General features: G+C 57.0%; 1 protein-coding gene across 3 annotated transcripts in view; it reads right to left on the bottom strand.

The window, feature by feature from the left end:
* The window catches only part of EPB41 (erythrocyte membrane protein band 4.1), a 97,269-nt gene extending 84,693 nt beyond the window's left edge, over positions 1 to 12,576 (bottom strand). The window contains exon 1 of one of the 3 annotated variants that reach the window (XM_069803329.1): positions 12,470 to 12,576. The gene's annotated coding sequence lies outside the window, so the exon portion shown is untranslated. Of the gene's footprint in view, positions 1 to 2,743; positions 2,922 to 12,469 lie in introns of those variants that run through there. The other 2 variants (XM_069803306.1, XM_069803305.1) reach the window with 2 other exon arrangements.
* Between the last annotated feature and the right edge of the window lie 1,268 nt (positions 12,577 to 13,844).

Genomic DNA, 13,844 nt, shown 5'->3' with positions numbered 1-13,844 from the left:
ACACCACAATGAGAACTATTTCATCGCCTTACAAAGCGCTAAAGTGAAACCACTGAGCTAAGCCAGCCCTAGAACTTGACACCGCATCGGATTCTGATGGTCTCTTCTGAAAGGGTGGGACAAGCAAAAGAGATACCCTGCTACCACATTTCCAGGAGAGGTTCAAGGCAGAAAATCTCACTGAAAGGTGGAAAAGGAGACCTTATTTGTTCATCCTCTTTGAGCTGTACGTGAACAAGAATTAAGGGGAGACCCAAGTTCACAACACAACTGCTGTTCAACAGCTTCACGAAGCAATGCCCTTCTCTAGGTGACCCATGAATTAAGGGACAGAAAGAAACAGTTTCACATACAGGTAAACTAAGATCAACTACGCCAACACGTGGCTCCCAGCATCACCGATGCCAAAGTATGGAAAGACACGGCCCAGCAGCAGCCTGTTAACGGACACACTGTGCTTACCAGCTCCTTTGCCACAAACATAGCTCCGATTATTTTTTCAGCCAGCACGCATGACCTCACCTCGGATTTCTTGACAGGCTTCAAATAATGGCAACACATGTGAATCTTAGCTGAAGGTCAAGAGCACAACCTCAAACGTCACAGGCTCCACTTGCATCTTCAGCATTTTTCTTCATGGTTTCTGCCCTCCAGCTTCTCACAGCACGTCCCTCTGTGGAAGCTGCTGGTGTGTTACTTTTAGGACTGATGCCCCAACCGTCTTATCAGGCCAGGAGAGGAGATTCACTTACTACAGCTCCTATGCATTTTATGTTTACCTAAGAGATAAGCCAGGCTTAAAGATGGAAAGGCAACCTGACCCTGCTGTTTTCTCTGATGGGTGAAGGTCAGGGCTGTCCCTGATCCAGTGAAACTATACCATACAACCTTTATCTTTGCCATCACTAACAAGGTACCACTTAGGTTTCTTGTTTGCTGACCAAGAATAATACCAACTATTCAGCAAGCAGCAAATTTCATCTCGTATCAGGGTCAAAACCCCAAAAGCCTATAATAAGCAGGACCATTGAAATGCAATTCTCTACCCTCTGTGCAGTACGTGAAAGACAACAGACCACTCATGCAAACAAAAGTCACAGTGAGACTGCTCTGGGGAGAGCAAACCAAGGGTTGTTTGGGGTACCAGCTTTCCCCAAGGAAGAAATTCACCCCTGACCAAAGACTTGTCACGCAGCAATAACCAGATGGGTGACTGTCCTGAAGGTCTGCTCAAGCACAAAGGACCAAGATCCTGCTGCTGCTCAGCTCGTCTGGGACATCCTGGCCAGCCTTGGACAGTTATAGCTGCTGCACACGCCTCTTGCTAACCCACTCCAACAGTCACGCGAGTAAGCACCTGCATTTTGCTCCAAATACGAGCTCCCAGCCAGCACGCTGCCAGCCTGCATTTCTCGCAGCTACACCTTCTGTGCGGAGGAGCTTTATTCTGCATTCAGATGACTGCTGGGTGTTTGGTGGGGATGCGAGCTCAGCACCTCTGATCAAGGCAGGTTCTCTAGGTAATTAATGATCCTTCTTTTAGAGATTTCGTAGCAAAGAACAGCTCATTCAGAACAGGAGACAGCTGCTCAGCTTCCAAATATAGTGCTTCACTTACTTCTGTGTAAGAACAACAAGTTTATGCTTGGATTTGATTCGTCTCTCCTGCCCTCCACTGTGAGGCATTGTATAATAATGCTGAGTTTAAGAATAAAGCAATCTGTTCCCAGAACCTTCTTCTGCTTTCCCTTCAAGTCTTTCATCAGTGACTGGCAGTACATTGAACGCACTCAAAATACACTCAGTCTTTTCCGTTACTGGGAGAGGAGAGGATATTACTGGGGAAGGGGGGGTGATGGACAGGAAAGGGGAAAGCTTAGCAGGAAGATACTTTAAATTTTTTTTTTAAAAAGTAAATTAAAAACTTCTGAAGTTTCTAGAGATAGCAACCTCAACACAAAAGCACCACTGCACCCAGAGAACCAGCTTTACCAAGCAGAGACCCCTTCCTTTCCTCCACCCTGAGCACACACCCCTTATTTTGAGAGTCCTTAATACACAAACAGCACCTTGCAGCCAGCCTCGGGGGCAGGCACCAAACCTCCGCTGGAAAACCACGAGAATCCACCCCACCAGGACAATTTTCCCCCTACGCAAAGCAGGATCTCTCAGGACGGAAGCTAGAAACATTGGTGCCTGCCACACTTCTCCAAGCTTGACACGCATTTCCCCTCCTCTCCTGCCAGAAGGGCCTCAGGCCTTTGTGCCCTGCAAAGCCCCGCACATCTGCAGGTTTGCAAAGGGGAAGCCAGACCAGCGCTGCACTCCAGCCTTCAGAGAGTCCCTTACACAACCACGGCACTGATTTACCATCAACAGCTGTCAGGGGGCATCTGGGGAGAAACAGGGAGTATTGCTTTCCACTACCAAAAACATTTTCACTTCCATTTGCTCACTTGCTGGCACTTGGTGTGCTTTTATCACCGGGTCAGCACTCCGCAGCCCAGGCTGGCAGGAAAACTACGGCAGGGGGCTTTTTCATGTTATAAATTTGGCCTGGAAATTGCTATATTAAGCGCTTTTCAATATCCAAAATAGTCACACACAGAGGATAAATCCTCCTGTTTGATAACAATCAATGCTCCAGAGTGTAAGACACAATAAACAGGTCAGTTCATTATTTAAGTCCAAGTGATTCGTTTCGGCTACTTCCTCTCGCTGATCTAATGAAGCAGTTACTTACCCAGAGATGAGACAGCCGGGCAAACCACGCAGGCAAGGCACCAAAATCCATCACGGGGCAGTGTATAGAAGAGAAAGGAAAAGAGACACTGGTTAATAGACAGTTCTAGCTAAACATGAAAAAACCCATGCACCTGCCAGAAAAATCTCTTGAGCCACAAAGCCAAATCCTCACACTTGTATTTTACATGAGCACTGCAAGCAGAGTTCAAGTAAGCAAACTTTGGTGTCTGACTCTTCCCAGAACTGAAGGTGGAACTGGACATTCACGTTGAGCCACTTCTTAGAAATGTAAACATCAAGTGGGGAAGGAAAAAAAAATAAAAAAACCGAAAACATTAGCCCAACATTACTTAACGCTGATAATACAGCAAGTGGTGACGCAGGCGTCCCGTGCCTGCCAAGCTCCAGCGAGTACGGCCTCCAGAGCCCCGACCGGTGCCCAGGGCAGCACGGCACGGGTCGGGCACTGCTGAGCCCTGGGCAGAGCTGGGCTGGAGAAGCAGCAAGCGCGGTGTGGAGGCTGCAGACTGGCCCCGTCCGATTCTGTGTCCGTCCGGCTCCTCCAGCCTTACATAACTTCTTGTGCAAACTTCTGCAAGGGATGGACACAGCCCAGCGCCTCGGGCCCCAATCCACAGGGCTCCAACTGAGCCCTCTAGTGGGCTTTAAAAACTCAACAAAACACCCACAGATTTAATTTAATTAACACTCTGCCAGAGGCCTCTAAACCCTAATCCTCTCAACAAAAGGATCATTAACTAAATGAAGAGATTCAAGAGAGCAATGGTGCTCTCAGCCGCAGCAAGGCCGGCTCCGTGCTCCGGCAGGCACACGCCAGGGCCCAAGCAGAGTGCCGAAATCCAGCCAGATCCTCGGTCCACCGAGGGTCCAGGGACCCGCTCAACAGACAAGTGCTCATAGCATGCAGGAAAAGTCTAGCACGGTGCCACGCTGCACCAGGCACAGGACTATGCACCTCCTCTACAGCCATCCTGCCGCACCGGAGCGACAGGCACAAGCCTGCACCCATCCTTTGGGATGCACCGCGATGCTGACAATCTCCATTGAGACTGAAACCCCGAACTGCTGAACCAGGAGAGGATTTAGCTGGAGCGCTGGTTGTTTTTAAGTGTTATTATCCACTGATGTCAAGAGCCTGGCAAGCAGGTGAGAGCTCTCGTTTCAAGAGGCAGCCTCGGTCCTTCAACCGAAGGCTGGGAAAACATCTCCATCTCGCCCAGCCCTGCTAGCATAAACAGCAGGAGGGTTTTTCCTCACTTGAGCAAGTGGGGTGTACATTGGCAGACGAATTTACCACATGCAGGTTGCAGTCCAGTAAGATGCAGTCAGGAAAAAATCTTTACAGTCAAAGGTTCCCAGTCCACGAGCTTCAGCCCAGTGAGACAGGGATGGAGATTTGGGGTTGCCCTTTGCAGGTGGCTCTCTTGGAAAGCCACCTCCACTTTCTGAGCCACGCAGAGGATCCAGAGCAGCTCCAAGGAGCACACCCACGAGAGTACTCATTAGTATGGTGAACAGGAGCAGAAGAGATCTTAATTATAGGGCAGGGATCATTCCCTCTGGGTTCGGATGTCAGCAGCAGCCTCGCCGGGGCCGTGCTGCCCCACGGGACAGGCGTTCCTCGACAGAGCCCACAGCAAGTGCTGCCTTTGCCTGTGCCATGTGCAGAGCCTGCGGTCAGCAGAATCCTGGTTGGGGCTCTGCGATGAGCTGCAGAGCCTCAGGCTCGCAAATGTGAGAATCCAAACCAAGGAAGACTTCAGGTGTTGCTTGCAAAAAAGCTTCTCTCCTTCAGCAGCAGCCTGCACAGGTCTCTCTGGAAATGCTACTGCAGCCCACCGATAGGTACTGGTCCCCTGACTTTGGTGCTGTGTGCGAGCACCCCAGTCTCATCAGCAGCTTCTGAAACTCAAATCCAAGCTCCAGCCGTGGCGTTCACCAGGGCAGAGACTGCAGTAGCTGCTGGCAGCGCAGGCTCATACCGGCGCGGCTGCCATAACCTGGGGCAGGGCTTTAGGGTGGCCAGGAGATGCTTTAGGACACTACCTCTCCCCGGACAAACGCAGCCTTCCTTAGAGGGACCTCAGCCCTCCAAGATGCCAGCCAAGCCCATTACAGACCCTCTATGTTTGGGTTTGTATGCTGGAAAGCATTCAGAAAGGTCTCCATTTTCTTTTGCCCTGCCCCCTCCCTGCAGGTTTTCAGGACGTGCCTCCAGGATAGAGCTGACGCGTTGTTCAGGCCTCCTTGCCTGAGGATGCGGGAACAACTGTTCCCAGAGCTAATGAGGCTGTCCTGCTTTGACCCGGGGCAGTTTTCAGCAGACACAGAATAAACAGTCCTCTCCATGTTCACCTCCTGGAATAAATCCCAAGAGCTCCCATCTCCCCAGCCCAGGCAAGAACACAGATGGTCGTGGAGATTAAAACATACAGAGAATTAACCGCCCCGTGCAAATGAGCTTCTTCATCCAGCCCAGCGCTGCAAGGTGGTTTGAGGTACAGCACTTGGATGTGATCATCATGGTTTGCTGAGCTCCGATAACAGCCTCGTATCGACCAGAACAAGGAGCCAGAAAGCTGAGAAATTTGAAGGCAGTTTGTAGAGGAGGCAAGATGCAAACTGCCAGAGCCAGGCAGCTGCCGTAACCACAGTTGCCTCCTGCTACAGCAGTAGAAGAAAAAAACAGCGGCACCAGGAAAAAGCCTGGCCAGCAGCGCAGATCAATTCTGTGCTCAGCTATCTTGTGTATTCCCACCGAAAGGCAGCTTAGATGGATCAAGCAGCACTGCAACCCCGACGTGAGCCATCTGCAACTCCGGACGCTGCCCCAACACCTCCAACCGCTGCTCGCAAGGCACCGGGCACCCACGGGCTGGCAGAGGGCAGCGAGGGAAACCCACACCGGCCCCCGCTGCCTTTCCTAGAAGGCTGAAGTCTTGGCACGCAGCTGAGGCACAGGATCTGTCAGCACAGCACACTGGGAAGGATCTGACCGTCACACAGGGCCAAGAGACCTTCCCAAGGAAGGCAGGGCTTTCTCCAGGCTGCCTCCCAGGGAGAAACTGCACCCCAAACCCATGAGCGTGTTAGCATCACCAGTGATAGGTTTAAACCTTATTTCATTTTTACTCAAAACCAGGGAAAAATTTCTGAAAGGAGTGGACTTCTTGCTCAGCCACATCCCAGCTGCCAGTTGGTATTTCTAAGGAACAGGTTTCAAGCTATGCAATGATACAGATGACTGCGTTTGCTATTAAAAGCCTCCAGTTTGCATCCAAGGAAATCCCCAAGCAGCACTGACCCCATCTGCCAGCCCGCGGCAAGGCTCCTCACAGCCGCAGATTGGCCAAGGCCAATCCCAACCATACGGGAGAGGTTCACCTCCACGTCAAACGCAGGCACCTCCAGTACAACATCAACACAGAGAAAGTCACGTTACAGCCCAACATGGCTCAGGGCCGGGCCAGCATCTGCCCTCCATTGCTCCCATGCTCAGCATTTGAGTTCACGCAGATGCAGGGAGGTGACTCGGTGCTGTTCTGTCTGATATGGACCCTCAATGCAGAGAAAGAGCTCCCCTCAAGTTTTGAAGTGCCCACAAACAGCTTACCCCATCTCCAAGGGTTTTTGGAAAGCAGATATAGAAATACAAGCCCTTAAAGGGCTAAACCACCACTGCAATTGGGGGAGAGCTACCAAGCAGGGATCATCTCACTGAGGTCACATATAGCATGGTAAATGCTGTAATGCATCAGCTGCGTTAATGCCCTGGCTACGATGATGCTTCAAGGCATCGGTCCACCCCAGCTCCAACCCATGCCAAGCAGAGCTCAGCACCAACACCAGGTTCTCCAGGCTGTAAACAAGTCCGGAGTTTCCCCCCGGCTCCCACCCCATCGCTGCGATGCACTGGCTCGTTTGCAACACCTACAAGATTGCTTTAACGCTGCTGCAGTCAGAGCTTGGTCACTCCGAAGACTCCCAGCACACGTCAAGCCTCACACCCCCTTGCTGAAATCCAGCTCAGGTCAACCGTGGCCAGATGTAATTACCTACATGAAAGGAGCTAGAAGCTGCCTCTAATAAGAGGATGTATTTGTGCCATCAGGCCAGAGTTCCTCCTCCTCTTTTGCCGCTTACCAGGGTGCCAAAAGTTGCCTCACATTAAGTGGACCAGCAAGAACTTAACCTCATTCCTTGCTACAAAACCTGGCTTTCCCGGGAACGGCAGGAAAGGGCAGGTTTCTTAGTCATTTATTTACGAACAAGAGCGGAGAACATTTTAACAGGATTCGTTCATTTAATTGAATAGCGCATGGGACATCAGTGGCTTTATTTGTGTTGGCAAAAGGCTTTGGGATGAGCAAATGGAGGAGCAAGGGCAGGGCCTACACCCCAAAACACTTCCCGGGGCCAGGCAACACGCTGCCGTTGAGCCCGCAGCCATCCGCAGGCCGGTGTGGGGCTGGGGTGGTTCCCGACAGCCTCAGCATCCTCCCGGGTGCGTTTTCCCAGCTGCCTCCAAATCACCAAGCTGCAGGAAGCAGCAGCAGACGGCTCTAGCTAAGAGGCACAGCAAAATAACATGACCCGAGTTCCCTTCCAGCCTCTCCTCCTAAAATGTGCGAGCGTGAGGCAGCTTTAGAGCCCTCCCAGAGCAGCAGGGTCCAACTCACATGAGGCTCAGACAACACAAAGCCATTTTGACCCAGCGTTTTGTGCCCCTGAGCAGACACTCGGGCCGGGAGCCCAGATGGTGCCTGTGTGTGCACTGCCCACGGCACCCCGTGCCTGCATGTCTGATATTTCAGGATTTTCTCGGGGGGCATCAGGAGGGGACTAGAGACAAACCATGCTAATTGGATAGACGAAGAGTCCTCTGCAGCCCTATAAAGCTGCAAGCAGCTGCTCAAAACCCCTTGTGAACCACAAAAATAGTTTCATCTAAGGAGCAGGCGTGGATTAAACGCCACAAACACCCTTTTCTTTTCTGTGTGCAAAGTGCATTTTTCCCCACTGCGGTCCCAAAACAAAAACCAGACCCGCAGATCAAACCAGGAAATTCAGTGAACTTTGAGCACCAACAATAGCAGGAGGATTTTCCAGACCTTCAAGCTTGTTTTGCAAGTCCCAGATTATGTAAAGCGCTGGTCTGCCATTGTCGGGGAAGCGACGCTGCCTGCTCGGTGCTGGAGCCAGCTGGCACCGCGCTGCCCTCCCGGCAGTGCCTGTACCTAGCAAAGGCAGCGGGGTCTTGTGCAACGCCGCAAATTCCTTCCCAGGCACCTTCCACTGCAGCTATTGCCACGCGGCAGCAACTGCCTTTCATTTTACACCTAATTCTTATGTGATTAATCATCTTCCCAGGGTCTGGGTTTGTTTTCCAGACTACACTCCTGCCCAGGCTTTAGGTACTAAACCAGCTGCCCTGGAAGAAGAGTCTCCTTTGTGTCTACAGGGCGGCTTTACCATGCCATCACGGCTGTGCCCAGCGGTGAAGCATCCCTTCCAACGCTTCACTAATCCTTGGCTTTTCTGCCAGTTGGGATATGCCGGAGGGGTGAGGCAGTTATTGCTGCACACACGTCCTCTGGGAGAACAATATGAGAAGCTGAATTCATCCCACATTCAGCACCCAGCTGGAAAAACCCCATCAACACCCCCGAGGCTGGCGGGATGGGAGCCGGCATCCCTGGTACCCGGCTCCACGCATGATCCGTGTCCCCTGGCAATGGCCTCGCACACGGTCCCACTGCATTCGCCTAATTAAGACCTAATGAAGCGGGAAGATCCATTGTGGGCCTGGCAGGGGAGCAGATGTGCCCCCTGAACCTGGCCGCTGCCGGAGGGGAAGCCCGCCGCTGCCTCCAGGGTGAATCAGCAGGAAAAGCTCAGGCTGGGATGCACAGCCCTGCAAATTCAAGACCCCGCTGCTCTGTCAGAGCCAGGGAAAGAAAAATGCTCTGTTCGTCAGCAGCCTCTAGTGGGGAGAAGCACACAGATGGGCTGGCCGCTTCGGATGGACCCCACCAGCCCCAGAGAGCCCACCCTGGCTGTCCCCACCAGCTCAACCAGGGCTGGCCCGGCACAGTCCCAGTGCTCACGGCATAAGGGACCCCAAGAGCCACGAACCGAACCCGCCACAGCCTCGGCGGCACATCCAGCGTGCGAGGCTGCTCAGAGGGGTCATCCCCACGCGCCGGCTGCAGTCCCACACCCAGCGCTGGTCCCAGGCTAAGCACAGAGAGCTGGCTAGAGCATCTCTCCACGAAGCCTGACTCAGAGCCTCGCACAAATCACTAGGTGAAGAAAAATGTGTAAAAGGGACAACTGACACATCCCCATCCTTCCTGGGCAGCTCACTGAGAGAGAGATCTCCAGGCTGATGGTGGGCGAGTCCCTCCCCCCCACCTGAATCACACCTCAGACAGCTCCCACACCTCCAACCCGCAGCACCCAGCGTGGCCAAGAGCCAATTTGGACCCCAAACTTCCAGCCACCACGGCCTCGAGCCTCTTCCTGCAGGTGGGAACACGCACAAAGGTAAAACGCTGCTCAGCAGAGAAGGGAGGGTATCTGCCCTCTGGGGTAGAGACCCTCTGCAGTCTGCTCTCCTCCCCGGGCAAGGGCTGCAGATGGAGCTCAGAAAAAGCTCCGTTATACATTAAATTAGTGACGTAACTTCAGAGTCCCCCGCTCAGAGAATAGTTGATATTTTCCTTACCCTCCAAGCAATCTTCATCCACCAGCAGCTCCGAAAGGACCGTGCCAGCCCAGGGGGGACGCACGGTGCAGAGAGATGTGGCTGCAGGCAATTCCAGCAGCTGCCAGGCTGCGTGCTGGGAGGAAAGCCTCGTCAGAGCAGCACCGCCGCGGATGAGAAGGCACTTTCTCTCCTCGGCAGGGTTTCAAACCCTCTCGAGAAGGCCTGAAGTTTCTCTTAAGCGCAAGGCAAAGCCAAGAGAAGGGACGGGGGAGGCCCCTGCCGCCTGCAGAACAGCTTGAGCCCAACCACGGGGAAGCAGTCTGATGCACGGATGAACTTTTTGCTGCCGCTGACTCGCTGTTACCATCACGACACGCAGAAGCGGCACGTGCCCCACTTCGGGCGAGAAACAGGAGGGACTGCCAGCACTGCGACGAGCTGGGGGAGTCCCACGTCTACGCACACCCTGGCACTCGGAGAGAAGCCGCACACCTGGGAGGGCACAAATTGCTCCACAAGTTTTCGTTGCGTCCTTTCGGGGATGGGCACAGTGTAGCTGCATCAATCACGGGCACATTTAGCATGAGCAGGGCAACGGCTGCGGAGGAAGGATTAGGCAGAACAGGGAACCTCAGCTCCGTGTCACCCAAAGCTCTGGCGCGGGTGCAAGTTACTCCCACAGACTAACCGGGTTACTCTGGCAGAAAGAGGACGCAGAGGGGAGCATGCGCACCGCCGCCAGCAGCCCTGACCCCAGCTCTCCCAGAGCCATGTCCGTGCCTTCGTTAAAGCCTTAGGAAGGGAACAGCAGATGGATGAAGAGGGTTTTGGGGTGCACCGTGCAAGAACCTGACTTGCTCCCGCGCCCCAACGCAGCTTCCCACTGGCGGGGCAGCAGAGACTTCCTCGCACCGACAGCCTTCCCCATCCCCGGCCATTTGCTCTGGCTCACCAGGTCTCACGGCACATGTGAGGGTGCTGGGGGGCCATTGGTGCACCCCACGCCAAACCACAGCCCCACACACCTTTGCGCAGCCTGACCTCGCACAGGGCGTACGTTGCCTGACATCAGCCCCTGCCCGCCCGAGCTGGCAGGGCCGGCCAGCAGCCTTGGCAGCGACCCCACTGCAGGCAGCTGCCAACACTGCCTGACCCCAGACTTCAGCCCCACGACGGGGCCAGCCCCACAGCCCCGCTACAGACCCCACAGAGGACAGGGCACGCCAGTACCCACTCCTGCAAACTGCAAAGCAAATGTTTATTTTTCCCACACGGGAGCCTCGGCGTAAGGCAATCCTTGGGCGAGGAGGCGGCTGCCGACAGTGCAGAGCCAAGGCACACCCCTCCATTGCAACACAGCCCTAAAGATAGCCGCTGTCCCCTATGACTCCGGCCAGCGGCTCGGACCCCGCGGCACCTGCCGAGCCCACCGGGAAGCGGGGAAGCCCCCAGCGCAGCCCACAGCACAGACTAGCGAGCAGGTTTCACCGACCCCTCGTCCCTCTACGGCTGCAGGAGGGCAAAATTCAGGAAGGGAAGAGATTGCAGGAACCACCAGGGACGCCGAGTCCCGCTGCATGCTCCTCTGGTCGCAACGTCAGCGCAAAGCACCCCGTCTAAAAGGGGATGTGGCGAAAGAAATCCCCTGCTCCCGCAGCCGCGCAGCGGGTAACAGTGCAGAAAAGTCAATGGCGAGATTTTTAGCACTGCTTGGTTGAGCATGGCATCAATCCGCACCGGGACAGGTATCGATGGGAGGAGGAGGCCCCCGCCACCAGCTTTGGGAACTGTCTCAGCAGGCACAGACGGCGTCTTGGAGAGAGGGGACAGAGCGTGGCTGCCCCAAAGCGCCGGGCTGAGCCGACTGCAGCTCAAGTGCAACCCCAGCGAGCACTGGACACCTCCGGGAAATCACAGCCGGACCCAGATGCCAACACGGGAGCTGCTTCCTCCCAGGGAGGGACGACGAGCGCCGCCGCTGTGACCATGGGGTGTGGGGGGACCCCCACTCCCCGAGGTTGCACCCACCTTTTCCCCTCTGTTGCAGCAGTAGGAATGCCACCGCGGGGGGGAAAAACACCCCAGTCCGAGGGTTGGGGTCCTGCTGTGGGGCAGGGCCCCCGCGCCCTCTGTGCCCCCTTCCACCTCCCAAGCCTGAGCCTGCTGTGGGCCCCCCGCTGCCCCCCAGAGCACCCCGGCCCTCCCCACCCCATATCTTCCCCCTCAGCCCCACGCACCCCCCAACCCCACTTGGGGTCCCTGCTACAGCCCCAGTGCACCCGATCCCCCCCACATTCTCCCCACACTCACGCCACACCCTGCCTGACGCCACTGCCCCCCCCCCCCCCGAGCACCCCACATCCCCCCTTCTGCCCCATACGCTTCCTGACCCCCTGCGGGTGCCTCCTTGGTCTCTCCCAGCCCCAGGACACCCCCCATTTCCCCCTACCCCCCTGCCCCACACCTCACTCACTGTGGGTCCCCCACATCCAGCCTGACCCCCCACCCCAAACCCCAGAGCACCTTAAAGCACCTCTCATCTAGCTTGACCTCTATGGGTCCCCCTGGCTCACCCAGCCCCCGGTCACCCCCCCTCCCCTCACCCCACACCTAGCCTGACCTCACCCCACAGCACTCCAGGTCCCCTCATAACCTCCCCACTCCAAACCAGCCTGACCCCCCCACGTGCCCCCCAGAGCACCCCAAATCCTCCTATAACCCCCCACCCCATAACCAGACTGACCCACTACCGGCCCCTCTAGGGAGCCCCAAATCCCCCATAACCCCCCCAACCCCACAGCCAGCCTGACCTCACTACAGCCCCCCACCAGAGCGCCCCAGACCCCCTTATAGCCCCCCCCGCCCCATAACCGGCCTGACCCCACTGTGGGCCCCCCAAAACTCCCTGTGACCTCAGCCCACCCCACAACCACACCGGACCCCCCTTTAGCCTCCCCCACCCCACGGCTGCCCTGTGCCCCCCCCCACCCTTACCCGGGCCGGGGCCGCCGCTCCGCTCCGCACCGCGCTGCCTCCACCTGCACCGCAGGCCCCGCCCCCGTGACGTCAGCGCGCGCCCCGCCCCCCGCGCCGCCGACCGCGCCCACTGGCTGCCGCCACCGCCCGTCAGCGCCGCGGAGGGGGCGGGGCCGCCGGCGGCGCGGCGCTGCAGTGGGCGGGGCGGGCAGGTGACGGTGTGGCGTCACGGTGGGCGAAGGGGCGGGGCCAGGAAATTCCCCCCCACCTCTCCGCGGGGGGGGGCGCGTGACCTCAACGCCGGCCTCCGAGTGCCGCCGTGACGTCACCGCCCCATATAAGGAGAAAGTGTTCCCGCGGGTTCTCCCAGGCGCCCCCCTGGGCCGTGGGTACCCCCGGGCGTGTCTGGGTGCCCGGCACAGCCAGCAGAGACCCAAATCCCCCCCCAAACCCGGCGAAATCGGCTCTTTTCTAGATCTTTACGCTCATTTTCACCCGCCTCCTTTTTTTGGTCCTCTTTTTTTTAGGGGGGGGAAGGAAAAAAACAACCACCCCTCCCTCCGCAGCGGGTGCCCGCACGGCTCCGGCCGCCCGAGAAGGCGGGGGGCACGCCCGGGCTATCGGTGCCGCGCAGGCGGCGGCCGCGGGCGATAAGGTGGGGGGGGACCGGGGCGGGCACGGAGGTGGGGGCGGGCTGGAATCGTCCGTCGTCGTGTCCCCCCCCGTCAGCACCAAGGGTCCCACCGCCCTCTCTGCCAGCCCCGGCGGTGGCACTGGGTGGCCGGGGCCGGGCCGGGGGAGGGGGGTGCCCCCTGCCTCGGGGACAGGGACGGGGTGTCCCTGGAGGGAGGTGCCTGGTGCCACCTAACGGCCACCGCCCTGGGGACACCGGCAAGGACCCCCCCCCAGGGCCTCCAGACAGCGACGGGACGGGTCCTGCTCCGGGCTCAGCGCCTCGACCCCCCCGCAGCTCCCGCTCGACCGGGGCTTGTCCCCCCGTGTCCCGTCCCCCACCCCCGGTCACCTGCCTCTCCCCAGGGAGCCCTAAGCCTTCCCCAGGGGAAGAGGAAGGTTTGGGGGAGGGTGGGAGGAAGAGCCTCTCGCCCCCACCGCGGTGCCAGGGGTGGGAGAGGGGGGAGCCCCTGGCTAATGTGATGAGAGGGGGATGAATCCGTAAGCTGTTAAGCCGCTGCAAAGCCCCTCGCGTTCTGGCCCCGTTATCGCCGACTTCTGCTCACATCTGCTCCCAGGGTTATTTTTAACCGGGTATTAAGGACTTCTGGGTCCTTAAGCAGGCGGGGAGGGGGGGGTGTCTGTGTGTCCCCTCCCAGAGGTGCCCATGAGACACCAACACCAGCCCTGCTGCTGTTTGGGAAGGGGAACAGCCCCCCTT

This window comes from Haliaeetus albicilla, chromosome 16, assembly GCF_947461875.1.
Source record: "Haliaeetus albicilla chromosome 16, bHalAlb1.1, whole genome shotgun sequence".
NCBI classification, from domain to species: Eukaryota; Metazoa; Chordata; class Aves; order Accipitriformes; family Accipitridae; genus Haliaeetus; species Haliaeetus albicilla.
The sequence above is the reverse complement of the archived record's forward strand: the minus strand, read 5'-3'. Positions and strand labels throughout refer to the sequence as shown.